At 47.5% G+C, this 27,844-nt stretch overlaps 1 protein-coding gene across 3 annotated transcripts in view; it reads right to left on the bottom strand.

The window, feature by feature from the left end:
- The window catches only part of TCF20 (transcription factor 20), a 130,813-nt gene extending 111,420 nt beyond the window's left edge, over window positions 1–19,393 (bottom strand). Inside the window, exons 1-3 of one of the 3 annotated variants that reach the window (XM_087764621.1) lie at window positions 19,041–19,160; window positions 18,006–18,345; window positions 6,257–6,367 (exon numbers count right to left, since the gene is read on the bottom strand). The gene's annotated coding sequence lies outside the window, so the exon portion shown is untranslated. Of the gene's footprint in view, window positions 1–6,256; window positions 6,368–18,005; window positions 18,346–19,040 lie in introns of all 3 variants that reach the window. The other 2 variants (XM_087764620.1, XM_087764625.1) reach the window with 2 other exon arrangements.
- Between the last annotated feature and the right edge of the window lie 8,451 nt (window positions 19,394–27,844).

The following is a 27,844-nucleotide window of genomic DNA, read 5'->3' as shown; positions in this document are numbered from 1 at the left end:
AGGAACAGACCAGAAAATAGCGCTGATTTCATAATGATATGATACAAGTCAAAGATATTCACCTCTGCAGCACTGAAACCTGCTCAACTCATCCTGCCTTGGAAAGGGAATAGAGACTTGGAAGACAGCAAATGCTTATGTGAAGTCCACACATGCAAAACAACAGCTATGTGCTGGGGGGAAAAAAAAAGTCTTCTAGTGCAACCCGACTATTACGGCGTACCAGGGCTGCGACACAGTGGGTGCACGCTCCTCTCCCCAGGAAACCCATCCATCCTCTCGCAGCCAGCCACAGCAACCTGGCAGTAATTGCCATCAGCCATGGGGGAGAGCCATCCCTTGAACGGACAGCAAGGCAGACTCTTTCGCCACACCTGCCAAACTGGATACGCTGCACGCAGAGCCTTCACTGCGGAGCCTCATGGTTAGCATTTCCACAGCCTCACAGACAAACAGCTTGGCTGGGTTCCTCTCCCTACCACTTCAACATAGATGGCCCAGACTCTGTCATGTAAAAGGAATCAAGATCTCTGCTTTAAACCGATTGGAGGAATATACTGGAGCCTTACCCGCACGCTCAAGTTTGACAGCAACATAATTAGGTCAGGGGATAGCTGTGCTGTAACAGATTCCTCGGACTTGGCTCTATCCAAGGTAGAGACACACACAAATGCTGCTTCAGCTTGTATCTGCTCACTTGCCAGCAGCCTGGATTCTTGACAACCTACTCCAAGTGACTAGCCTGTCTCAGATCGCAACTCAGGCCCTTAATGTGGGCTCCCAGCTCCGTACTTCTGCAACAGCCTCCAACAGCAGCACTAAGGACAGCAGAGTTTGAGCCAAGGTACAGCTGCCTGCAGCTGAAACAGGCCTGCGATAAATGCCAGAAGGGGGGGGCAGGCTCTAGGCAGCACGTGCAAGGAAGGCACTTGTATTGATGCAGGCTAAGGTCATCCCAGGGACCAGGAGTTTGACACCCATGATTAAAGCATAATCAAGAAATGTTTCCTGACAGTGAAGTCTATTCGGCTGTGGAACAGGCTCCCACGGGAAGCGGGGGAAGCCTCATCCCACTGTCTCTGTACAGAGTGATGGTGCAGGCAGTAGAGAATTGAGCCCCAGGACTGATGAGACAGCCAGATGGGGCCAGTCCCACAAGATGCCTCTTTCAGGAGTAACACTGACTTAAGAAATTCCCTCTGCCCCTCCTGCAATATCTCCTCCCCAGTTCTGCCAACAATGCTGCTTGCAAGGCAGCGTCACGGACTAGATCATTGTAGCCTGGGTCATTTCACGTATCTGGAGGGATGGGGCTTTTGACCCACATCAGGTCACTGATGTATTTTACACCACGGTCCTACCAATGGTTGCATCCACACAACAGGACAGAAATGTGAGGTGGCAGGTGAGGAAATAGGAATTTCTTAGGCCGTGCTATAGGTATCTTTATACTAATCCCGTGTGCATGAATTCATGCAAATAAAGGCAGTGGAGGATGCAACTACAGTGGAGGACGTTAACTAAACCATGATTTAGTATGGTCAGACTTGTGTAATTGGACATGACCTAACATATATGAAAATTATGTTAATTTACAGCAGAGAATGCCCCTGTTAATAATATATATGGTATCAAGTAAGTTTCTGACACACTGGGCTGGCAGAAACTTAGTGTTTTAGGTCTGAAAGACCGTCTCAGTTTTGACTTTATTTAATGTTTAATTGCCTCCCTTAAATGTTTCCTTTTTATATTTTTTGAATGGGGGAAAGACCAGCTTCGTTTTCAACTGTGCAGATCGACAGGAATGCATATTTTGCCCCATTTAAAGCTAGTAGACGCCCATCTCCCTTTTTTTTTTTTTTTTTGTTTGGGGATGGGGGAAAGGAGGTGTTAAGAACATCACAAAGTTCAAAATTAGTGTCTCAACTTGTAACACACTTCCCCCTCTCCCACAACACTGGTTGCAGAAGCTACCCACGGCTGACACTACTCATGAAGCTCCATATGGTTCTGCTTCCCTTCATTTTGCTTCAGCCTGACAAACTTTGGCACTGCTCAGGTTTTCCTGGTCCTTAAGAAACAGGAGAGATTCCAACAATTGCAGCTTCTCTTTCCATTGCATTTACAAAGCTCCCATGGTGCCATCTATGAAAAACCTATTGTAATGGCAAAGCATAAAGGCAAATTTGTCTGAACATCACTGGTCCTGTAGAATTTTTCATATTGCGCTTAGTATTGCTAACAATTACATTGCTTAGAGTTGAAGGACTTCAGTAACATCAGGGTCCCTCATGCTCAGTGGAACGTACACATACAGCAACAAACATCTGCGCCTGACTAACAGGCTAGTAAAGTTATTTTATTTAAGGTAGAAAGGCTTCAAAATGGAGTGTCATTTTAAAGCACCCATGAGCTGACAACAGCTTGTACAATTATCACAAACCACTCAAAGAAAGCTTCCAGTACACCCGGGCAGTAACCATGTACACAGTGAGTACCCTGTATGCACCATAACTCAGCAAGTGCTTTTTGCAGCTCCCTTCTACGCTCAGTCATGAAGGATATAGATCATTACAGCCTCCAGCTATAGAGCTTTAGCTCACAGAGTAGCAGCTCACACTTTCAGCTCTGGAGATCCCCAGTTCAATCTGCTGCATGTCAGCCAAGAGGGCAGCTGTCATATAATTACAGCCACAACTTTGCATGTGAAAAAGTAGGGAGAGCGAACAGAAATCTTATTATAGAATTCTGGTTGCAACCTGCTGAACAGCTCTCTATTTAAAGTAACTTCTTGTAAAGAGAAGGGGGGGGGGAAGGAAAGAGAGTCTTCCAACTCAGCTTCCCAGTTCTCTGTTTTGCAGAAGAAATAAGTGCTGCTTTGCAAAAAGTCTTTTGTTACAAATGCATGTGTATATTAGATGAAGCATGCAAGTGCAGAGACAGGAGTAAGGTTCTACCCCCTTACCAGTCCAAAAAAAAGAAAAAGAAAAAAATTCTCATTGCTTCAAACAAGACATCTGAAGTCTAACAAGGCATCTTAGTTTCTTTCTGAACTATAACCATTCACCAGCAGCAAAGCCATTTGGCTATGCAATTTAAGTATTAAAATTTAAGTTCAAGAAATCTTAACTCAGTTACATCTTGTTTTCTTCAAACTGTACATACAGGGAGACTTAACAAAACAGAGAATCCAGGAGGAGAGTATGAACTACAAAGGTACAAACCACAGCAAAAAAATTCAGTCTCAAATGAAAAGATCTTTTAATGAGTGCAACACAAAACAATTAGACCAAGTTTCTTCTTATCCATTAATCTTTCTGCAGATCCTTCTGCACACACACAGCAATTTTTGAGCCAAACTTTTTTCCAAGCCAAGATGTTCAAAAACAGAATTTGAAACAATGTAATCCAGTTTTAAAGAAACTTTAGTTTTCCCTCAGCAATTACTCTAGAAATCTGTCTTTCCTTAGTAAAGCTATTTCAGGCTTAAGATAGAGATTAAATTCTTTGCAGAACATTCTCCTCTCCTAGACAGTCCCATCCATCCATGACCCAGCAGCACAGAACCCATGGGTCCCCCATTGCCTGGGGTGAATCAACCACGCTGGACCACAAGCAACAGATGGGAGCGAACTCTCCAACTTCCTGCAAACTACTTACCCGCTTGCTAAATACCACGTGGAATAGACCGATCTGACTCAAACTGTTCAGTATCTGCCTGCAAGAACACAGACTCACAGAAACACATCAATTAGTTCATGCACGCTACACCAGTGGCCCTTCAAAACTCCCCAAAACGCGGTGCCATGCTTCTAACAGGATCTGAAGGAGAAGTACCCAGTAGACAGCCAAGCTGGAAGGTGTTCAGATGATTGCCAACACCAAGCACAAGCCTACAACAGTTAACTCCAGAATTCACTAACACTTTGTATTTAAACCAGCCGAATTCTCTGGTAACACCCTCTCATCAGCCTTGTTTCTGAAGGCCCGTTTTCATTTGGCTCAGAGAGCCTTCTGTTCCTCACCTCAAGCAAGACCTGCACAGGAAACACACAAACTACCTGACCATCTCCCTCCTTTTAGAAGAAAGGTAAGGGAGAGAATCGAGGACATGAAGCCCAGTTTTGAAGAAAGCTATGTGCAGCTGCAGCAGCACAGAAACATTTGGGGCTGATTACACACACGCAGGAAAACCCTGGCTGGGCTCATCCCACAGAAGGGACCCATAAAAGGTTCACCTCTCCCTCACCTACTGCAGCCAGGCAAAACTCACGAACATCTGATCCACACTTGTTGCAGACGTCCAATGCAAGCAGTACAACCCTATGCAGAGCTGACTGAAATGAGACACCGTTATGCTATTTTTTGGTATTATTTCTGTAAATTTAGCACTGCTAAAAGGTTCCAGATAGACATTCTCTGGAGACCAAAATCCTTTGCCTACCCTGAGTAGATATGCAGAGAGAACAGCAGCAAAACATAATACGTGCTTTTCTCATCTCTCCCAGCCTGCCGAGGCTGAAATGACTGACAAAAGTCCAAAATGAGGGACACACATAAATTATTAATATGGCACTAGTAGTCTGGCTGTTGCTGTGACAGTCTAAAGACTTAACAGAGGCAGGCTCTGCAGGGAAATACTACTTTACTTCAAAATCATTCATTCAGGAAACTTACATACTGAGGAGAAAAGAATCATTCTGCAGCATGCTCTGTCAAACCCCTCGGCTTTAAGACCCTTCATTTCTAAAGCAAAAGCAATTTTAACAAGAACAGGAAACCAACGTGAGGCGTAAGGTGTTTCACATTTCAAGCGAGTAACACTGGAACAGTATTACTTCTGGACACAAACCCTAATATACATCTTCTCATGCCTGACCTGGTGTGTTGGTTTTGGCTGGGATAGGGTTAATTTTCTTCACAGCAGCTAGTATGGAGCTATGTTTCGGATTTGTGCTGAAAACAGTGTTGATAACACAGGGATGTTTAGTTACTGCTGAGCAGTGCTTGCACAGAGTCAAGGCCTTTTCTGCTTCTCACCCCACCCCACCAGCGAGTAGGCTGGGGGTGCACAAGAAGCTGGGAGGGGACACAGCTGGGACAGCTGACCCCAACTGACCAAAGGGATATCCCACACCATATGATGTCATGCTCAGCATATAAAGCTGGGGGAAGAAGAAGGAAGGGGGGGGCACTGGGAGTGATGGCGTTTGTCTTCCCAAGTAACCATTACGTGTGATGGAGCCCTGCTTTCCTGGAGATGGCTGAACACCTGCCTGCCGATGGGAAGCAGTGAATGAATTCCTTGGTTCGCTTTGCTTGTGTGTGCAGCTTTTGCTTTACCTATTAAACTGTCTTTATCTCAATCCATGAGTTTTCTCACTTTCACCCTTCCAATCCTCTCCCCCATCCCACCGGGGGAGAAGGGGTATGGGGGGGTGAGGGGCGGTGAGTGAGCAGCTGTGTGGTGCTTAGTTGCTGGCTGGGGTTAAACCACAACACCTGTAAAGTCCATCCCACTTCTGAGAGCCAGATAAGTGTTTTGCCTCTGCAGCCTCTCCGCTGAAACAGCCAAGTGGCATACCAGCGAGAGGATAATGGGTAGCCGTGCACTAGCAAGTGGAAGGGAGCCAAAAAGCCACTTCAGTTTGCCGCTCAGGCTGCAACCTGTGCTTTAAGCCCATGTGAGGCTCCGGATTCACATTCTCTCCGACCTTTTATTTCATTCCAGGTCTCACGCTATACCTGCTGTCACAGTAGCCAAGTACCCATAAGCAGCACACAAAGAGATGTGGCTTCCTACTTATCTATTTGCTTCCTCTCCCCTGTTGCAAGGGGAACAGTTTATGCAGGGGTATTAGTCTGTTTTACATTAATTTCTAGAACTGGGACAAATGACCTGAACTTTGACATTTCTGAAAAAAGTTAAATTATTTTCATCTTTCTTAGTAATCAGAACAGATTTATTTTTCATTTAAAACACCAAATTTCCCTCCCAAAATATTCGAAGTAGTTACTGAAATGTTTTCTTTACCAAAGCCCTGCAAAGCCTTAAGATTATTAATAAACATTTTGAATATAAAGAGGCACAACATTGCTCCACACCAATAAAAAAGCATGCAGTCAAGTTTTCACACAATAAAGTTACTAATTTTGAAAACTAGTACTTTCTATTAAAAATTCTTGCATTTAAAAAACCAAAAAGGTTTCCAATAACTCTAGACACTGATGGGGGCAAAGAAAAAACAGACCCTACCCCCAGCTGGATGGCATTCCTCTCTTTGGATGCAATGTGGTAACATTTGATTGACGCATCTGATCCATTCCAAAACTCCAGGCGATGTTTTAATCATCAATGGGCAGAATCCTATTAATTTTCAGGGAAAGAAAAAAAAAATAGAAAAACAGAGTAGAATATGGAGGCAGGACACAGAGCACCTGGCATTTGTCTAGCAGATCCAGCTGATTTAGCTAGGTCCATAATAATCAACAGATTAAAGACCGAGTTGACGGCAGAAACTTACATCTGCCAGTATAAGCCCCTTCCTCCCCTCCACCCTCTTTCTGCCATCTCGGCTCAACCCAGTCTCCCAACACAACCTGGAACATTAGTCCCATACCAAAGGAAATTAAATAGGAATAGGGAAAGGAGTGGGAAGAGATAAACCAGGGTGAACAGGGTTAGCATAAAGAGCCCATTGGCATGCAACCAAGAGCCTGCACAGGCCCTTGCTACAGCAGAAAACAGGAGATCAGGCACGTACAAGGAGATGGCAGGAGAGAAGATGTGAGAAGGTGAAGGTTCAAGCGGTCCCTGAGCTCAGGGGGTAAGAAACGGCAGCAGGCAGAGTACAGCAGTGAGCCCCAGCATGCACAACGAGCTCAGCCTTCAGAAGCAGCAAGACACCAGGTGACCCGCTAGTTTGGTGTCTGCTGTGATAGGCATTTTCATTATCAACGGGCACAGTACGAGAAATATAGCGTGAACCTTCCACGTTAAACAAGGCTTCCCAGTCTGCCCATAAATTCATTTTGCTATCAGCCAAACCCAGATCCACCAATATCAACAACTTTTGCTCTGAAACAAGCATCCACTTACAGTCTTGTACCAAACAGTTGCCGCTGTTTCATTTCAGCACTGATGAGCACTGCAAGCCCTCAGGACCCGCCAACATAAGAAGCGGCACAATCCCAAGAGGAATTGACCCGTTCCAGCGGTGGCCGGAAGGCCAGCATCGTCAGTGTGACCCTTCCAGTGGGCCAGCTGACGCGTCAGACGTGTCCCAGTCAACTGACCTGGAGCCAGGAACCTTCCCACTAGAAGTGGAAATGTGGCTGAATGGTCAGCAGGACAGCTAGGAAATACTCCTGGTCTAGCTGGCTGGCCGCCTGTTTGGGAACACGAGCTGCACAAAGGTCTCTGGGCACATCAGTCAGTCACTCAGTTGTTCCTTACATCTGTACTGCGTTCCCAAATCTTGGGAGGATTAGCAGCAGAGAAGAGCTGGATGGGGAAAAGTAGGGAAGGCAAGAACAAGCTGACATACTGCAAAGGGAAGGCAGCAGCAGGCTGAAGACAGGATCTTACAGTAGGAAAAGTGGTTGCTACAGTGCAGAGCAGGAGCTGGGGGAAATGGGAGGGGGCTGTTAGCAGAAAGAAGGTAGGTGAAGGCATGCCACCACAGGGAGCGGGAAGGGCGTGTAGCCCAGGTCTGATAAATCAGGTATCGCTGCCAGAGTCTTACACCAGCCCTTAAAGCCTCTACCACTGATGGGGGGCTCTAGGCTCAGCAACAAGCAGGATCTGCCAGAAGCATGCCCGCCTGGCAGCTTCAGGTAGTCCTTTAAGGCATCTCAGGTCTGGGCCATTAAGTACGCTGAAGATAAGGATACAGACCTTGAATTTGACACAACGCAGTCACATGGAGCTCACACAATGAGAGAAGGATACGCTCCCAGCCCTGACTACGACTGCACAGCTGCAGCTCGCGCCTCCCTTAGGCTCCTCAGAGCAAGCGGTTGCATACCCAGCCAGACTGCCTTTGTAACCAAACCCCCCCCGGCCCGTCAGGAGGGCCTGAACCCTGGACCATCAGCAGTGAAAGCACAAACCTCCACCTCACGCTCTAAATAATTAAACTCTGTGGGAGCAGCAGCAGACTCATAAAACTCTTACACAGACCAAGCCAGCCATTAATGGGGGTCAAAGATGAACGCTCTATTTTTTTTAAGTGTGCTTTGATGCGTGGGGAGAGTGGTGAGAGGAGATCTTCATTACCCTCTCTGGTACCTGATGAATTTTTCCTTTCCTGGCTATCAACACCTCCTACTTCCACCCAAACCCCATACTGCTGGCAATCATCCGGACAGCCAGAGACAATTAGAAGGTGTGTTTGGATGACATCTGTGCTAGCCGGTCACCTGCAGGTAGGGAAGCAAGAGGCCTCACTGAGCAAAGCCAGGCTCTACCAGAGGCTCAGCCAGTGCTTATTACGAGGTTTGAGTTTCACACGGATGCCGCCGGGTGGAATCCCAGGGCCAGCATGATGCCGAAAGTCATGCAAACCACAGCCTCGCACACCGTCTCCCCTACAGCAAGGCACGGAGCAGAGCACAAGCCAGTAAAATCTGTCAGGATTATTAGCTTGGGCTCGGAGCCAGAGCTGGGAGCTGCCACAAGGGCAGGGAGGCTGCCTGCAGCCCTGCAGGTCATCGGGAAGGAAGTGGAAGTCCCCTGACAGGCAAGGAGAGGCAGCAGGCAGGAAGGGCAAGACACAGTTGAGAAAAGGTTACAGAAACGCTACTCTGACCCGCCCCTTCTGGCCTTAAAATACATATATACACAGACACGCGTGAGCTTCTTACTACCCTGCTTTGTTCAGAGATTTTAAAGAGAGCTCTTCTCTTCCCACTCCCTTTGCATTCCCTTTGCATTCCCTCAATCCCCGCCAGTTCTGGAAATGGTTATTTAGACTTTCCATCAATGAAAACCTTGGGTGGAGATAAAGGAAAGCAGTTTGTTTCAGGGAAGGAGTCACCACATCGACACAGAAAACTCCCCCAGCAGCACACAGGGATGCTGGATGCTCTCTTGGCACCGCCAATTCCAGCCTGTGCTGGCTGAGCCCCTGCCAGCCTGTTTTCTCTGCTGCGTTTGCTCCATGTGGAGGAGAGGCCACAGACTGGAAGTGGCTCCAGGATCTCCGTTACTGTGCTGAGAAAGTGGCTGGTGTAGCAAAGCCAGCTTTTATTTATAATTTAGAAGTAGTCCTGATAGATGCCCCTTTTTCAGGTCACTAGGAACCTTCTCCCAGCAAACCCCAATACTTGCCCTCTCAGAAGGAAGTTAAGAGCTTTACACGCAACACCAGCACTCATCTTTCATAGCATGGCAAAAGCAGCAGCTGTTACTTCCATTATTCTTGGAAATAAGGGGGAAAATAGCTAGGACTCTCGAGCCTTGGCACCTCTTCCCTTCCACCGTTTGGCTACCAGAGCTATGGTTACTATTCAGGGCAGAAGTGCTCAGCAGGGCACGCATTCCAGGGGGCTGAGCCATCCCGCCTGGCCAGGCTCAAAATGGCAGACAACGATGAATAGGATAATTAGAAAGTACAACAGAAACCGCAACATAAAAACAAGAAGCTTCTATTACAAGAAACGGTTCTACGGCATGGTTAGATCCATCACCCCATATGCTGGGTTGTGGTGGTGCCTCAGGAGCCTGCTGCTATTATCTGTTTGCAATCACATTTCAGCCCGTCTTTCTGCTTAATGCACGAAAAGCAGAGCTAATCAGATTCGCTCTCTCTTTCTGCTTAATGTCTCCAGTTCCCAAGCATGCTCTGTACTGCTTCAATTGATGTTCAACTAACACTAGCCAGGGGCACGCAGTGCAAAAAAAGAGGGGGGGCGGGGAAAAAAAAGGAACTACCTATTAATTTTAGTCCATCTTTCCACTATTATGTCTAAAATTCCTTCTATGCTCAAGCTTTGCAAACAAAAGTCAGGAAATTCCCGTTTCCCTGTCTACACCACACCCAGCTCACGTATGAGTTCCCTTCTCCAAACTGCTCCTCCAGCGGTATCTGGGCAATTAATTATAGCACAGACCTATCAGGCTTTCCTCTCACTCTCTGGGACAGCTTTTTAAAATATTTCCTGGCTAGGAACTTCCACAGAAGGATGTCTTCTGCTGGCACCATAATAGCCCCTCATTGTTAATCTATCTGAAGTGACCACCACATGCTCTCCTCCCTCCTCTCCCCTCAGCACTATTTAATTATTGCAGTCCTACACAGGAACTCTAACGTGCCCTCAGCATTTCCAGTCCGAGGACAAACGGGGCCCTGGAACGGCTGCTTCTTTCACTGCTTTCCTTCGCACTCCACAGGGCAGCTGGAGCATTGCTAAAGTCAGCTACGATACCTGGATCTTCACTAGAGCGACCAACGCAACAGCAGAGAAGGCCCCAGACTGGGCAGATTGCATGAAAATTCAGCAAAGAGATCCAGGAAAAGACTAGCTTACAGGAACACCCATCATCACGAGCCAGGTTAAGCAGCGCAGGAGGAGAGTCACCCATTACAAGCCCAATTGAAGATTTGCCAGAAGAACAAAAAAAAAAAATCAGCAAGTATTTACAGGAGATGAGAAAGAGATGTAGGTGGAAGACAAAAGTGCCAGGATACATATCTCTATCCAGAAGGAGCGAAAAAAAAAAAGGAGACTGCAGAGATGAAACCCCAGACAGCCCCTGCATCTGTACACGTCCCCCAGCTAATACCCACTACATCAATCAGAACAATGGCAGCTCCGGAGAAGACCCCGATTATCCAGCTCCTTCACTAACATCTTCCCCAGAGGCTGCACGCATGTGCAAGGAGATGGAAGAAAAACACACTTCTCAATGAGATTACTTACAGCATTTTCTATATTGCCCCCTCTCTTATAAATGTTGTCTTAAAAAAAAAATATTGCAGCTGGCTTATAAGTGTGTCAGATTTTAAAAAAAACATATCCTTGAAAACAAAGACACTTTGTGCTCAGTATATCCAGTGGCACCATTATTTAATATCAATACACTGGTTCTTTCCTTTATTCACTCCATCCTTGGAACACAAATCCACTGTAACAGCCACCCAGTGTATAATCTTACCATGCAAAGCAACACAACCCTACAATAATCTCTCTTGCCATAATGTCTTCACATACCAACGAGAAGAATTTAGGCTTAAACGCTTTAAAAAAAACCCAACCAACTGCAGTACAGCATGAAACAAATCTCTAACAACTCTCAAGTTGGAGCAAATTCCCTCGTCCCTCCCTACTTTCCTTATTTGAAAAATGGCTGCACAAACGTTTCCAATTTGTGCACCACACTGATTGCAACCTGCCCCTCCCGCCAGGTACGGCCGCTCAGTCGGTCCACACACACAGAGGCTCACTGCATCCTGCTGCCTCTGGCACACTACTCTTCACTGACATCATCTTCACCTTCATGCTGTATAAAATTCACCAGACAGACACAGTATCTGCTCCTTTAGCCATAAAGCAATCACTGCAGGGCAACAGACGCCTCCATCTAGTCTCCCAAATGCACACTCTGACCTGCACCGTGCCCCTGCTAAGTAGATGCTGGGGCATGCATCTCGTTAGGTGACACATCCTTCCCTCCCCGCAGCCAGCAAGGGCTAATGCAGATACACCGATCTATCAACGGCAAGGCTGAGGCAGAAACACTGTTCATGCTGGTCAACTGAAGCAAAGTTTGCCTTGGCCAGTTCTCACGGAGTCTGAGCTTCAGGACTTCCCTGGCTTCACTGCATCCCTGGAGCAAGATGGCACCGTTCTGCAATACCACAGCAGTGTCCCGCAAGGCCTTCCCAATTTCTGCTGGTGCCTGAAAATTAGGCAGTAGCACCAGGAGCAACTGCAAGTCACAGTTCAGCGATGGAGAGACTCCCTCCTGGTGCTGTGGTGCCCAACTTCAGGCCTGGCTCACCACGAGCATGCAGAAAATTCTCCAGACATTTCCCTGCCCTTGCTATTTATCCCAGGCCTCAGGGACCACCCGGTCCCACCAACTCTGAGGCTTCTGTCCAAACAGCCACCATCACCACATCTGGGGAAGCTCTTTCACAAACTCAGCCTACAGCTACCTCCTCAGGCAGTCTCCTTGTGCCCTCTCATAGGGGAGGGTTATGGCTACTATTTTTTAGCCCTTTAATAATAATATATGAGCCTAATAATAATAATAATAATTCTTGGGCTGTTAGCAATGGGCTCTCAGGAACTATGGTATGTCTCTTACTGCAGAGGCAGTGAGACTCAGCCTTTACCCTTTTTTTCCCCTTTTGAAAATACTGCTTGGGAACGGAGTCAGCGTCTGGACGCACACAACTATATCCCGGGGAAAGAATGAGAGGAGCAGAGGGGAAGGGAGGGACCTGAAAATGAAGGCTGAGGGCGAGGTTTCACATTACAGCTGAACCAGGCTAATAGTTCACTGCTGCCAAAAAAGGGGGGCCCCACTTCCACCTTTCTTTCATTCCCTACCTTTCACTGCTGGCAAAACAAATCTTGCCCCTCCTGCGCGGCAGCTCTGATACTAGCCTGAACCTGGTGAGCAGGTTCAGCTCTCTGTCCCAGAAGAAAACTATTCACTCTGATATTTTTGGGCAAGTCAGCTTTCTGAAAGCTGAACAAGCTGGATCCGTTTAGCACCAGAGTGGGCACAAGGCAAGGAATACGGCCACAGAGCCACGAGCAAGGCATGACCACCCCTCTTAGAAGGAACAAGTGGTTAGATTGGTTCAGCCACAGCAAGAAAAATCCATCCTTACCCACATGCAACTGTGGTTTCACCCAACCAGTATACCGGTCGGCACAAAAGAAGGGGCCTAGCTGAAAAGCCTGCAATAGAGGTGTTTGCTAATAATCTTAAAAGAGGGAGTTTTAGCTATTATTATGCTCTACCTACCAATAGGATTTCTGAACTGGATGATGAAGGCAGCCATGTAGGTAAAGACTGACACTAAAACTGAGCAGACCCAAACCAGAGAGAAAGATGAGAGGTACGGCAGGATTTCCAGTAATAATTGTGCCTATTTCTAAATTGGACGCCGTTATTATCAAACAAGATGGCTACCTTCATCATTATACTCAGAAATGTCTGTTTTCATTACAAACTTAACAATTAGTTTCAGGGTGCTCTTGATAAAGCATTTTTCTTTCCCCATCAGCTTTTACATCATCAGATGAACAAAAATAATGCAGCTCTTTTCGATTAAAAAAAAAACAACAAAAAACCCCAAGCCCATATTACTCCACTGTCTTTATTCCTCTCCACCTCCTCTGCTCAATTACTAAAAGCAATTTACAGACAATAAATGTAACTTCACAGCTGCCTGTATGAAGTATTCCCTTCATTTTATAGATGAGGTTACAGGCTATACAGAAATTAATATCAGCGAGGTCTACTTCAAAGCTGGATAAGCAAGAGGAATAGATGAACTCTTAAAGAATACAGATCATGCCTGTACTCTAGTAAAACCAGTAATAAAGAATTAAGGATGTTACCAGTTGGATATAAATTCCTTGAATGTATCTGCTTAAATACAGTAACAAACAAAAGCTTGCTTTGAGGTTTTGCTTGGTTTCATTCTATTTTTATTAGGAACAGCATCATGAGATTTCAGATTTACCACTCAGCATCCCATAAACCAAACATGCTCGCTTTACTAGTAAACACATACTTAACTGCTAACCTCATGGACTCAAAGAGGACTGGGTCTTCCCGGTTGGTGCATGATCACCAGGAATCTGCAGCTACAAACTCTGTACATAATTTTAATTGATGAAGATAAGCAAGCCAGGAGAGAGTCCAACATTTTCTGCCACAGCCTCAATGGCTTTGGCTTGGCTAGGAGGAGCAAGAATCTACATCTGTTGTTAAAATCTCCAGCAGTGACTTTGAAAACACATGAGGAGTAGCAACACTAAAGAGGAAAAAAAAAAAAAAAGTGCAGTTTTGTACAGGCACTCTTCTGATAACTGCTCCTTAAGGCTTAATAAAAATGCACAGCCAACTTTTCTTCTTCTACACATTAGCAGAGCTCAGAAATAGCACCTGAGTCTAGTTACACAACTCAGCAGGCCCAGCTTCTCCCAGGAAAAAAACACCACCGGCACGCAGGTACTCCGACGGCCAAGTCATCTGAACAGTCTCTTTAAGGGGAAGTAATGCTATTAAGAATTGGGGTGTCGGTATTGAAGACAAAAAGGAGTGTTAATTTTGGCACCCCGTAATTACACTGGTTCCACTCCATCCATTTACTACCAAACCTAACACCTGTAGGTTAGTAAATTCATCACACTCCTCCACCCATCCCTAAGATCCTTTCCTGACACTGTCCCCTCTTTAGCCAACAACCGCCTGTCATTGCCTGTACATTTCCTTATCCCTGACTAACACAAACCAGTATTTGTACAAGCACAGTGCTTGGAAAACTAATTTAGGATTAAGGCCTTCATTTCTAGCCTGCATACAAATACCAGGTGCGCTTAAACCAACAGGGCGTTGTGGGCTTCTGTGCTGTGACTAGCTTAAAACCAAAAGCCGTATCATGCACGCATCAAAAAACAGATAGGCTTCAAGACAGACCAAAAAAACAAACACAACACAAAGGATTTGGACTTGTAAAATCTCTCACATGGGGAGAGCTGATAAACACAATAACATTTCTAGCAGAACTGCCATTTTCTGCATTTTCACTGCAGCAAGTACAGATGTTTGTGCCCACTGATACTTGTGCCCTTTTCACCCAAGCCTGCAATGGCATCGTAACCTCACACTAGCCCCGAAAATGGCTCAGCAGATGTAGCTGCTGCAGAAAGCACCTGCCCCAGCAAGCAGAAGCCCATGCACAGAGCACGCAACCCATGCTCCCCTTTCCAGGCAAGGTCTGGGTTGTTCATGCCAACCCATCAAGCCCCCAAACCTCCCAACAGCTGCACTACAACAGCATGAGGAGAGAGGTGACCTAATGGGCTTGAACAGGTAGTCCTGTGGTTTAAACTGGCACCCCAACGTTAACAGCAATGCTACGGGAGTCCAGAACTCGACGCCTACCTCAACCCCAGTCCAGCAGTCACCATCTGCTCTACCTGAGGGCAGGCCACAGCACTCCTCCCTCTCCTAAACTCTTCCAAAGGGGATGGACTGGGAAAGAAACCAGTGGCTCAGGCTGAGAATTTTATTTTTGAGGTTGGTAGATCTGTTGTGGAGACTGATCCACTGATATTTTTCTAATATAAGGAACATATAAGATGCCTAGAATTTCATAGCTGCTTTTTAATTAAATTGAAATAAGTAAATCACAGCCTGTTGCCATGGAGAATGAACAGACACAGCCTCTTGACTCCAGGGCAGGATCAAGCAGGAGAGGCAGACAAGGCTGTGAAATTAAAAACACCTATTTTAAAGCAAATGGTCTTGATAATTAGCAAAAAACGTGGCATAGGGAAATAATACAACCATATGGCAGGAAGTGGTTTTCAAGGTGAACTACAAAGCTGTTTTAAATAAATGAATAAACTGCTGGAGCTGCTGGGTCACTCGCAGAATCATATATGCAGGTTTAAACATAATTTTAAAAATACACCAAAAAAACAGCAATTAGCTCTTCTTTCAGTTTCCTGCCTATAGCCTGCATCTCTGTCTGTTCTTATTTTTAAGGACTTGTTTCAACCGATTAACATTTGCACCTATTTGCAGTTACCAGAGAGCTGTCAAACTCACACATTTTCAAAAGCCTTGCGGTTCACCCTGAAGTGAGAAGCAAGTTTATGGGATATAAAACCTTTTATCTCTTACTCAGTGTCATTACACAATCCTGGCCAGGTCATCAGACACTAATAATCATTCCTGAAGCTGTGCATCCCTGTTATGACTACCATTACAAAGTGACTTGGGGAGGATTTGCCCCCCCGCACATCAAGTATCCAGCCCTGTGCTACACCTCTCAAGAAGCACAGCTCAGAGAGAGTCAAAAGGTAATGCTGGTCTGTCAGGAGGAGGCAGCAGCACCCTGGGCACAAGCTTGGCTGATGAACAAGAGCCTTCCCAGTTTGTTCAGACCACAGGGCATCAAAACATTCCACCCCTTCTTGCTTCCGACCTCACCTGCTGCCAGCTCACCCCTGTCAGCAAAGGCAGCCCAGAAAGATGGGTCTGGATAGTTTACGTTGCTCCTATACCACCTCTGCAGAGAGGGCATGGTGTGGCAGTTGACCCGCCCTGAAGGCGCTTGTGCTCTGCTTGGATCTAGAAAGGCCGCAGCAAGGAAACTCCCCCATCGCCTTTTCGAGCCCAGCCAGGGCAAATCTGAGCAAGACTGTCTTACAATTTCCAGTGAGCATGTGGCCAAAGTGCATCAAATTCACCATAGCTTAAAAACACTTGAAATAAATTGTACCTGATGACTCAGTTCCAAGAATGTACTGTACATTTTTTTGAAGGGAAGGGACAGATGAACTAACTTTCACTTCAAATCTCCCATCCACTTTAGGGGAAAAGCCAACCTTTTCTCCTATTTTGTGAAGACACAAGTTGTCAGCCACAGTCATTAGTCTTCCACTGCAGCTAATGACCCACACCAAACAGCCAGGGTCCCACTCCAGGCCTTCATGGCACAGCCCGTTACATTAAAAACCAGTCATATTTTCAGTGCTAATCAGCAGAATTTGAGCTAGCCATTGACAAGTTCTCTTCTGTTCCCCACCACGACCAAGAAACACCCGCAAAGGGAGGGGAGTCAGGGTGGAAATCTTAGAAAAAGAAGGGGTTGGGGAAAAATGAGCAATTAAAATCAGTATTGCCTGTTTTCATGGGTTTGTCCCATATTTTGGAGCATTTGCTGCTTTAACTGAAGTCACACTACATAAGATTCGTGGCTTTCATTAAAAATAAACTCCGGGTTTTGGGTATCTTCTTGCATGAACATACGCATGAACTTGCAAATCAGGTTCACCCTGAAAAACGCCAACAAGGACCCCAATGCCACTCCTTAAAAGCGCTGGGGTGGGGGTGGCACAAGCAGGCTAACACTAGTCTTTGAACAGTACAGGCTGACAGCAGTATCTGCCCAACCTCCTCGCTCACGCACCCCCTTTCTTTCCGAAGCCTGCAGTGAGAGGAGATGTGAAACATTTTGGGACACATTAGCTGCACTGGAAGGTGCTACACACCCTCAGCTTCCCCTCTGCCCACAGCTTTCCCTGGTGTGCAATCAGTTTCCTGCTGCTTCAACCACAGTCCTGCCCCACCACGTGAACACAAATGGCTTCGCCGGGGCTGTTTCTGCCCTCACAGGCACCAGGCACCCAGAGGGCAGCAGGTAGCTTGTTTCTCTTCACCTCGTAGCTTTACTTATGTTTAATTTTGACTTAAAGAGATTTAACACAAGTATCAAGGCCAGCCTAGCACCTCCCTCTAAAAAGGAATTGTGGTTTCTTCTCTGTCCCCGCAAGCCAAGATAACCGCGCAGGGGAAGACTCCTTCCCAGGGACACTCCCAGTTGGACAGAGCCAGTGTTAACGGGCGCCTGTGTTAAGACTCAAGCCAGGTGGCCGCTTGGCGTATGAAGGAAGATGCTAGCCGTGCCCAGGAGCAGATTATTTTCGTATCACAGCAGAGAGGGTTGCGGGTCAAAAATAAAATAAAAAAAAAAAATAACAAAACCATCACCTTCACACATAAAACCGTTCCCTTCAGCAGCATCACACCGTGCCATACACACAAAAAGGAGAGAGCACTCGGGGGACTGAGCCCCCTGCCCAGGCTGTCCACCGCTCCCCATTCCCATCACTCGCGCTCTCCCTTTGCCCGCTCTCCCCCGACCTCCAGCCTGCCCCCGTGCCACCCCAGCTCCCTGCAAGCCCCTCCTGCACCCCCAGCCCACCTCCCCGGCACCCCCTTCTCCTACCCCCAAACTTCTCCTGACCTCTACACCCCCAGCACCCCTTCCAGCACCACGCTCTCAGCACCCTCACGCAGCAAAAACAGGGGTGAGTGCTTCCCAAACAAGAAGAGGCTTCAGACGCCGGCCTTGCCGGGGTATTTTTCACTTGGTGGCGGGTCTCGCCGCGCCGCTGCCTGGGCTCCCACCGGGAGTTTCCAGCCGTAAACCTCGGTGGCTGCGAGGCCGCACATGTGCGCGCCCCCGCCGCTGTCAACAACTTCCAGTCACGGTCCCGGTGGGCAAATCCCGGGTGGGTGAAGGGCTGCCTACCACCGACAGCAGTAATCTGGCTTGGGAAAGGCAGCTCGTAAGCAGGATGGCGCTTTAACAAAAATAAAAATCACCTTAATATTCTTCTTAACAGCCAGAAAGGTCACAATGTGCTGGTCCAAGGGGGGGGGGGAGATGGGCGAAGGGAAGGGAAGGAGGGGGGAAGCAATGCACAAAACCGCACGACGTTAACTGTTTGCTCGCCATAAAAAGAAAACCATATGAAGGAACTGGAGATTAACGACGGCTGCACGCAGACAGCCGGGTAGAAACCCCCGGGAGGGGACGAGCGGCGGCCTGCGGGAAGCATCAGCGCTTCCCCCCGCTCTCAGCAGCCCCAGCGAGCCGGCCCCGCTGTCCCCGCCGCCGGCAGGCCCGGCCACCGGAGCGCCCTGTCCTTCACAGCCGGGGAAGGCGGCTGAGGAACGGGAGAGGCGAGGGCGGCGGGTCCCCCCCTCCCGCAGCGCCCCGTCCCCGGGGGGGCGCGTGGAGAGCTCGGGTCACGGCCCGCTTAAAAACAAACCAACCCGCCAGTAAAGGCCGCGCACGCCGGGGGAGGGGGGGCGGGACAGAGACCCCAGGAGATTACCGAAGTCACCTCAGAACCGGCGGGGGAGAGGAGGAGGGGGTGCCGCTCCCCCCACGGCCGCCCCGGGCAGGGCGAGACCCCCGCCCCTCCCGCCAGGTGGGGGGGCGCCCTCGCGCGCAAGGTGAGGCGGGCGGGCAACCGTAACGGCCGCCGCTTACCTGTGGGGGCCGGCCCTCAGGGTCCCATGGCAGCCCCGTCCCGCCCCGTCCCGTCCCGTCCCGCGGCGGGCAGAGGGGCTCCCGATTCTTTGTTGCGCGGAGGGGAGCGGGTACGGATCCTGTCAGCTCATGTGACGCGGCGGGCTCGGTCTCCGGGGCTTCTCCTTGCTGGTTGTCCCCCCCCTCTCCCCTGCCCGCCCTCCGCCGGCGCTCAGGGAAGGCCCCGCAGCCGGGCGCGGGTCTCAGGCCCGACTGGCTGCTGGCAGAGCGGCGGCGGCGGCGGGGGAGGAGGAGGAGGAGCCGCCGGCGGGGCGGGCTCCCTCGGCAGGGCCGGGCGCGGAGGAGGGCTCTGGCATCTCACAGCGCTGCCTGGAGGGGGAGGCGGCGGGGGAGGGCGCAGCCCCGGGCCCCTGCGCCCCGTCGTGTCGTTCCCCCCCCCCGGCTCCCGCTCTCGCCCCCGTTTCCTGAGAGGAGGCGGCGCCGCGGGCCGGCCCTCCCCCGAGGCCTCGGTGGGATCGGCCTCTGCCCCGGCCCGGCAGGGCCCGCTCCGGGGCCGGAAGGCCCCCGCTCGCCCGCTGCGGCCGGGCAAACGGAGCCGCGGTGGGCCGCGGGGCAGGCGCCGGCCGCCGCACGGCCAGCGGGGTGTTGCGGGGGCCGCAGGGGAGTCAGGTAGGCAGGGGCTTCGCCGGCCTCCGTTAGCGTGGGGGAGCAGTGGGTAAAACGGCCCCCTGACCCCAGTGGGTTTATCCCTTCCTGAGGCTGCTGTTGCTGCACTTCGGGCCCTGATGCATAGGCCCGGGCCTGCCGCAGCAGCCTGGAAAGTAAATAAAAACGTAATTATGTGCGTTGTAGTTGGGGCTCGCAATAAAAGAGAGGAAAACCCCTCGTTTTCTCTAGAAGAGATCAGAGAAGTAGCAGTACTGAGTCAGATCAGCATCCTGCCTCTGAGAGCGCTGAACAGACAAACCCTAAGACAGGCCGTCGGCTCCAACAAGCGGACCGCAACGCTGCCCCAGAAGAATCCCCCGTGACCTAGTGATCCTGCGGTCAGGCGCGTCCTGACCCACCGCTGGGGTCTTCGTATTTAACAGCTTCCAAAGGATTTTTCTTAAATGCATTCAGTCTTTTTTTTTTTTGAACCATGTGAGATTTTCGTATCTGCTACATCATGCAGCAAGCATCCAGCTCTCTTCTTCAGACAGTATTTAGTCATCTCCTTTTGTTTGCCAAGCTCTAAGTGGGGGGCAGAGAAAGATCACCTTTCTGCAGCTCTTTAATGCCCCGATATGCCATTTTTCTCCACAAGCCAAGTCTCAAAAACATTACACCACCGAGCCAGGCCGTATATAGGAAACACAGATGACATTTCCATCAGAAATGCAGGCAGCTCAGAAAAGCTCGGACTCCTTCATCAAACAGAACCGCAAATTCAATGAGCAGCTTCCCTGCTGCTCTAGTCAGTCCCAAGATTGCTCCTACACGGGCATCAGCTTTCTAGACACTGCAATTGACATTAAAAAATGGCACCCTGCAAGCTAGCATATACACAAGAACCTACAGACCATAAAACTTCCTCTATAAAGCGGATGCAATAAGACCAGCAGCCATCCAAAATGCACCAAGAAGCTGTGAGATTCAGCCAGCCCTGCAGATATTGTTGCACCTGCTCTGAGGGGAACGCTGGTGATCTGCTTTATCCAGCAAGGTCACTCTTCTAGCGAAACAGATACAAATTTACTACAATAAAGGAAGATAAGACAGCAACAACAGCAATTTTAGAAAATCACTTTTCAAGGGATCAAGGTTTATTTGGCGTCTGTCTAGTGCAACCAAAATTAACAAGGACTGGCAAAGCCTCTCACCACATTAGCTTTCTGCAAATTTGTTTTTCTGCTTTTTATTTTAGCGTCTCTACTGTAGCATTCCTCTCCCACAACCACGTGCCCCTGATAGCGATAATATTCCACACTAAAATCCACACATAAAATAATCTTTTAAATTACTGTCTCTGAAAGATTTTTCTCCCAGTGCCTCTTCTGCTAACCTTCAGGCTCTCCCTTTCCCAGCTCATTACAGGAAGCAAATCCGCAGATGAAAACACATGAAATAGAGCCAGATACCGCCAGAGCATCAAACATGAAATACGCCAGTACCGCTCCACAGACAGCATAATCAATGCCCTTCCTCCCACAGCAAAACCGCCAAAATTCTTTGTTCCTGCATGTATTCGTCGCAAATCTCTACAGTTCATCACTTCATCCAGCACACGAGATACCCCCACAGAAACCATGTGAATGAAACTAAATAATTGCTGTCTTAGAACGAGCGTGTACAGCCAGCCAATAAAGGACAAAAACACTCGTCATTAGAATATTTGTCAGACAGCAACAACTCAAACCCCTCGATCCTCATCCCAAAGGAGACCTACGAAATATTCCCAAAAGATAAAGCTTGGAATTAAAACTTATAATCCCTGGATACTAAAGCTCGTGGATTTAACGGAGGTGTTGGCTTCCTAGCCCATTACAGCCTCCCTGCTGACCTCTCCCTTTGTCACCAGCACAAACAACCCCTTTTCGCTAGTGGTCCAGCAGAGAACCAGCAGCCTGTCAGTCACTTCTGCTCACACCCCTTTCCGCTCCATAGGTGCTCCTTTTTTTTCTGAAGTGGTCAAATTGATTCATATAATTAGATTAAACTAAGAGCAATTGCATCTAACCTGTAGTTAGCTTGAATTTTGCTGCTTTCTGTCAGATCTGATAAAGAGACCCTGAGCCCAAAAGCTTGTTTGCTTTTTCCAGCTCTATCAGTTGATCTAATAAAAGATACTACCTTTCACCACAAACCTTGCTTCCCTAGGATCTTTAGACCATCACGGCTACAACACCACTTTTACTTTTAATGTCTTGCCTGCTTTAACCAATTCTTCCAGATTCTCTTATCTGTGAAATAGAATATGATAAAATGTATTCTGTTCTGTATCGATTCTTACCCTGTTTTCATAAATGTAATATCAAAGTACCTTCTAGGACTGCATTAGCTGATCTAACATCTGTCACGTGGAGGGTTTCTTTTTCTTTTTCTTGTTCTCTCCCCAGGAAGAAAATGATGCATGGAGCAAAATGTTTCTGTTTCGTGAGGTGTTTTTTTTTTCCTTTCCTCTATTCACGTTGCTCTGCGTTTATACCAGAGAAAATGAGGACGATGGCAATTTCTGTGATAGACCTTATTTCCCAGGGAAGTTAATTTCAGAGCATTGAGCCACCCGTAGAAAGATGTCTCCTGCACAAAGCAACATTTTAATATGTCATTCCCCACCAAAGAAAAGCTAATCCGTATTCTTGACATTTAGGACAGAAACTTCCTAAGGAAAGAACAGCGTTTCCCTTTCTCCAGAAAAAGAGTTTCAACCTGTGATCCTCAGTATGTGACGTTCAGACAGATTGTTGCAGATTATTAACATACAGGCCAGCGCTCTATACGGTTATAAATAGGAAAATCTGGAAACCAAAAAGAGTAACGTGCCTTTTAATTGCACTGAGGCAGATTATCACAGGACAGCTTCGAGGGGAAATGGTGGAGACAGACTATTTCATGCTAAAAAATAGAGAGAATTTACTTCTGTGTAAGGAATCACACTGCTGTTCCTCAAGGAGGAACGCTGAACGATCCCACGTGTCTAAAAAGGCAGTAGGTACAACATACGAGCTACTGAAAGATAGAAACTGAGGTGAAGAGAGGAATCATCTGTGCTCAAGCACTGAAAGCAGAAATACCAGAAGACCTCAGGGAGACAGTAGACAGCAGATTTAATATGTTTTTGCAATGTGATATGGCAGCAAAAATCATGCAGTTAATTTAATTTGGGGTTGTAAAGGCAGAGACCTCTTCTCAGAGATATAGGCAATAGTCCCATTTTTTAATATAGTGGTGAGACCGCAGTTTGAAGACATGTTTAGTTCTGGACAACTCGGTGCTAGCTAGATGTCAACAACTTGGAGGGAAATAAAAAAAAAAAAAAAAAAGAGGAACATAAAATGATAAAAAAGCTGGAAGGGATTACAGCGTGTGTAGGTTGGCCAAATAACAGCTGTGAAGAGCATCACGGGAATTGCGTATGAGAACTTCAGGGGTGCAGAAGCACCAGGGAGTGAGAAAGACTGTTTAGGGTTGTCTGAGTGAGTATAAATGGTATAAATGTAAATTAAATTAAGCAAAGGAAACATTACTCTACAAGACTGCAAGACGGCATCCCAGAGGAGCTCCCATCACCTGATTCACACAAGACTGGATGGAGCACAAGAAACCACTTAAGAAACCCTGACTGCAGGAAGGGATTATATGAGGACAATATGCCTTTGGGACCATTTAACTGCCCACTAACTGGGACATCTGCAGAGCCATAGGTCTCAGCCCAGCACATGATGGAAACTTTCCCTTCTCTACACCATTGCTGGAGACACTTGTAGACCAAAATAATCATGCTTAGTTCCAGCAGGTAACCATGGAGGGAGTGCTGTATTCAGAGAGGTTGGGGGCGGAGGTGTATTGTCAGAATTTTTCCCTTTTACCACTGGGATTTTCTTGAGAGGTCGCTGGCTCATCATCTGGTAAGAACAGCGGTGATGGCACTCCTGTGTTTTAATATTGTCACCATAACGTTCCCTTGGATTACACAGACCTTTGAGTAGATGTTCTGGACAGCACTTACCTCTCCCAAGAAGTCTGTGGCATCCGGATGCAGCAGTTAATTGGAATGAAAAAAATCAGAGGCTTTATTATTCCTTGGTTAGAGGGATGAGATCAAGATAAGTCCTTTTTCTAACATAGGAAAGTCAACTTGAACTTGTACCCATAACACCTTTACATCACACTGTGCCATCGTATATCCTGGCCTGCCTGTCATACAGAAGAGGAGACCTGACAGTATAATATATGTTCCTCCCAAGCAAGGGCTGGTATACCATGTTGCTGCTCATCCTGGATGTGCCACACACACATCGCTAGAGGAAAAAAAAAAAAAAAAAAAAGCCCAAACAATTTTATAAATGTTCTACAATGGGTTTCAATGTCTTTTCTTATTTGGTCTATATTTTTTTAACAACACCCCTTAGGGAGGGCACGTGCAGTGATAATTATCAGTCCAGCCATTCACAAAGCACTCAAAGGTATAGTCCCCCATAACTATTGACCTTAAACGGCCTTTGTCTACATAGAAATGTCAGGATCTTCATGAAGGAAACCTTTCTGTTTATTTATTTAAATGAAAAACATGGCCTAACACGCACAAGCATACAGCAAATAGAAGTGCACTAACATTTGGGTTTGAGATATGAATGAGAATGAATTGCTGAAGCATATGCTAAAATTAATTCATCACACCCCCCTAATTTATCATGAACCTCTGACTGTTTCACTTGCACTCTGCCTAACGGCCCATCTTTCTCAGGAAAACATATGTTACATACCTCTCTGTAATTTCATGCTCTTACCTTGCGGGCTATGTTTAAAGAAGACAAAAAAAAAAAGGGAAGTGTTTTCTCGTTTCTTTTGAATGTAGCTCTTGTCTAAGTGCTAGGACAGGCACTGTCAGCTCTGAAAATTCAAGATTAATCAAGCAATTAAGAATTGATATCTAGTGACTTATCATGACTGGAAATGAGAGATGCTGCATTCATTTTAGCTCTGCAAGAACCCAAAATAGCTAACCTGATTTTTATGGACAGCAAGATTATTTTAAATCTTTTGGGGAGGAGAAGAAGAAGAATTACAGCTCCTTCTATTAAACTCATTTCTTCAAAACCCCCATCTGTGTTTTGCACGTTCCTTAGCAAAGGGGCAGTCTGCAGTCTGTACAGAGGGCCATGCCTGAAGAGCTGCTGTACTTCAGATTCACACCCTGCCCTGACCCGAATGAGTCTGAACGCGTACAGAAATCCCGAGAGAGCAAAAGCCGAGGTGAAGTTTTACTTTCTCTTCCCCATGTGCTAGCACAGCGCTGCACTGCTTGAATAAACAACCCAACCGAGCAGGAATTACATCACCTCAAAACTGTGGTTTCTGTTAAACATTAAAAAGAATGGCAAGCATTTCCATTCACGTAATTATCGTCAGCATTATCACCTCTCCTCACACCTCCTTCTTCTCCAGCATCTAGCTGTTGGGATGGTAGGGACTTCCCTGCCTCCCTTCCACGGGAGCAGAGAGCGCCTTCGCAATTCAGCTGCAGCCATTTGCTCTTCCTTGCCTAAACCCTCTCAACAAGCTCAGGAACTTCTTCAGCAAGCAGGAAGACTATGGGGTGGATGCGCAGCAACCCAGCACATTCCCTTCATAAACATTTATTTGGGGAATTACAGCATACATATTTGCGCTGTCTATGGTAATTTGGCTCTGATGAGCTTTCCTTATTGCCAAAATGGTGGATACCTCCATAAAAGAGAGCAGTAACTTCTCCTGCAGCTCTGCTACCTCAGCAAACAGACCTCAGCCACGCAGACGTGAGCCTAATCGATACCTGCACAAGAAATCAAAAATGAAAAGCAAAGTGCTGCAGAAAACGGTGCCGGTGACTCAGGAAGAAACTTTTCTTTTTCCTAAACTATAAGGAGCTCAGCAGCTTCTACTTACCCAGCTACTGGCTCCCACCTGGACAACCCGATACAAATAAGAACAAAGGAACCTGAATTCTGTTCACAACTTCACCTCTGACCCTTGCAATTTTGGAAAAGCCATTTAACCTCCTGAGTTTCCATTAAGCTCCTGAGTCTCCATTTTTTTCCATGTATGAAGCTGAAACATCATACTGAGCTTGCAAGGACTTCTGACATCTTTGATTTTAATGGGACGTGTCAGTGCCAAAAGCACTGTTAGCGGCATTACAGGGCTAATTCCTTCACAAGGGAGGGAAGCTCACTGTGGTACAGGTATTTTGGGTACAATTATTACCCCTGGAAGTGCTCAGATAACATTGCATAAAATTGTAGGCAGACAAATCTTTCGGATGGGATAGAAACCAGAGGCCCTGACTGGTTATTAAAAGACATAACGTTTTGAAGAAGCCCATATGTTAGCTTTTCCATGTTCACCTTGTTCCAATTTGGATAATTACATTCTGACTCCTTAAAGCAGGGTAGCTGACCTGCCTGGCCCTACCAGCTGTATATCCAAATTTTCATGTGGCCCAGAGCGATACGACACAACCCACATATTTCAAAGAGCTGAAGGAAAAGAGGAGCTCCAGGAGAGGTTCATCAGCTGGTGGGGAGAAAGACTCCCTCCCAGATCGGGAGCCCTCCCCTCCTGCCTAAACGGTCTTTGCCTCAGGAGCTGACAGCTTGCCCTCCTGTGTCACTTCTCGCAGGAACCTGCCTGGTATTGTCAAAGTGTCATCGCGCTTTGTCCCCAGGTGGCTGTGTTGTTGCAGCACTGGTGCTGCGAACCTTGCAGATCCACAGCTCGTAACACAGTTTGGCAGCTTAAAGGCCTGGTTATTAACAGTGAAGTACCTAGTAACATACTAGTTACTAATAGTAACGTGCATTTCTATTTTATCATTAAAAAAGAAAAACATTTTATCTCTGACAGTACGTGGAGACTGGCTTACCCTAGCATCAAGCAAGAGACGACACTGAACGTTCACATTCTCCTCTTCCCTTGGAGATCAGGTAGTCACAGGTGCTCTCTCACCTTCTCCTTTTTTATTTATAAACTCTTAATGATACTTCACTGTGCATAGCAAATCTTGACCACCACAGAATCCCAAAACACAGAAAGAGTGGTATCTGAGCCTTCATCAGCTTCCTGACACAGCAAAGAAGAGGAGCAGCATATGCTGCAAAGGATTTTTTCACCATGGACACCCAGTAAATTTTCCCAAACCAAAGATAAGATGCCATTTCCAAACAGTGAAAGAAAGTGGTGGCAGCTCCCAGCAGCCCCCAACATCTGGCCAATTTTGCATTTCGGATGCCAGTCTGACCCAACGATAGTCTCAGCAGCCGCTCTCCTGTCCCTCGCATGGGCAGCCCTGTGCCAAGACGCTGGTATCCGATGAAGCTATTTCTCCAGACCTCATGGATGCAAAGGAGGGGAACTTGTCCTGTCCCCATCTCTTCACAGGTGCTGGTGGCACCTGGGCCAAGGCACAGAGCTGTGAGGGGTGCCAGAGGCACCAACCCCAGGGGTAGAAGACAGCCATGGCTGGGGATGTTCTGCATGGCTGCAGGTACCCACCCCCGGGAGTCTGCGGTCTGGGGGCTACCGGGGAGCTGGCAGGGGGATGTGGGCAGGCAGGGGACAGGAAAGGGAGCAGAGAGGACCTAGGGCACCATCTGGTGGCTTCATTCACTGCCTTCCCTAAATCCCTGTCTCACAGGGTCACAGTATTGCATGGCCAAGGGCTGAAGAAATGCCAAGTCTTTCCAAGAGACAGCCCAGCAGGAAGAAGAGACCCCGGCCCTTGGCCCAGACTCGCACACCCTTAGGGCACTGCTGGGTGGGACAGCGGTGCAAACCAGAGCAGTAACAACCATTTCACTTGGGTGCTGTTCAGTCAAGGACCTCCCTTGATGAAGAACCAGCCCTAGCTGGGTATTTAGAGATGATTTACAGTAGTGACAGCCCTGGGAAGGAAAAAGAAGAGTAGAAGACAGAAGTGATGAAGGAGAACACCTTGGACTACACCTTGGACATACATTTCATTGTTGTTATCTACCACAGGAAGGTCTTTCTTATCTACAGATAAAGGCAAAATATAGTTGGCACGTTTTGTACGACAGAACAGTACCCATGCAAGAGCTTGT

This window comes from Nipponia nippon, unplaced genomic scaffold (genome assembly GCF_047370975.1).
Source record: "Nipponia nippon isolate SJK-2023a ecotype South Korea unplaced genomic scaffold, ASM4737097v1 scaffold_3, whole genome shotgun sequence".
NCBI lineage: Eukaryota > Metazoa > Chordata > Aves > Pelecaniformes > Threskiornithidae > Nipponia > Nipponia nippon.
This window is presented reverse-complemented; position numbering and strand designations above follow the sequence as displayed.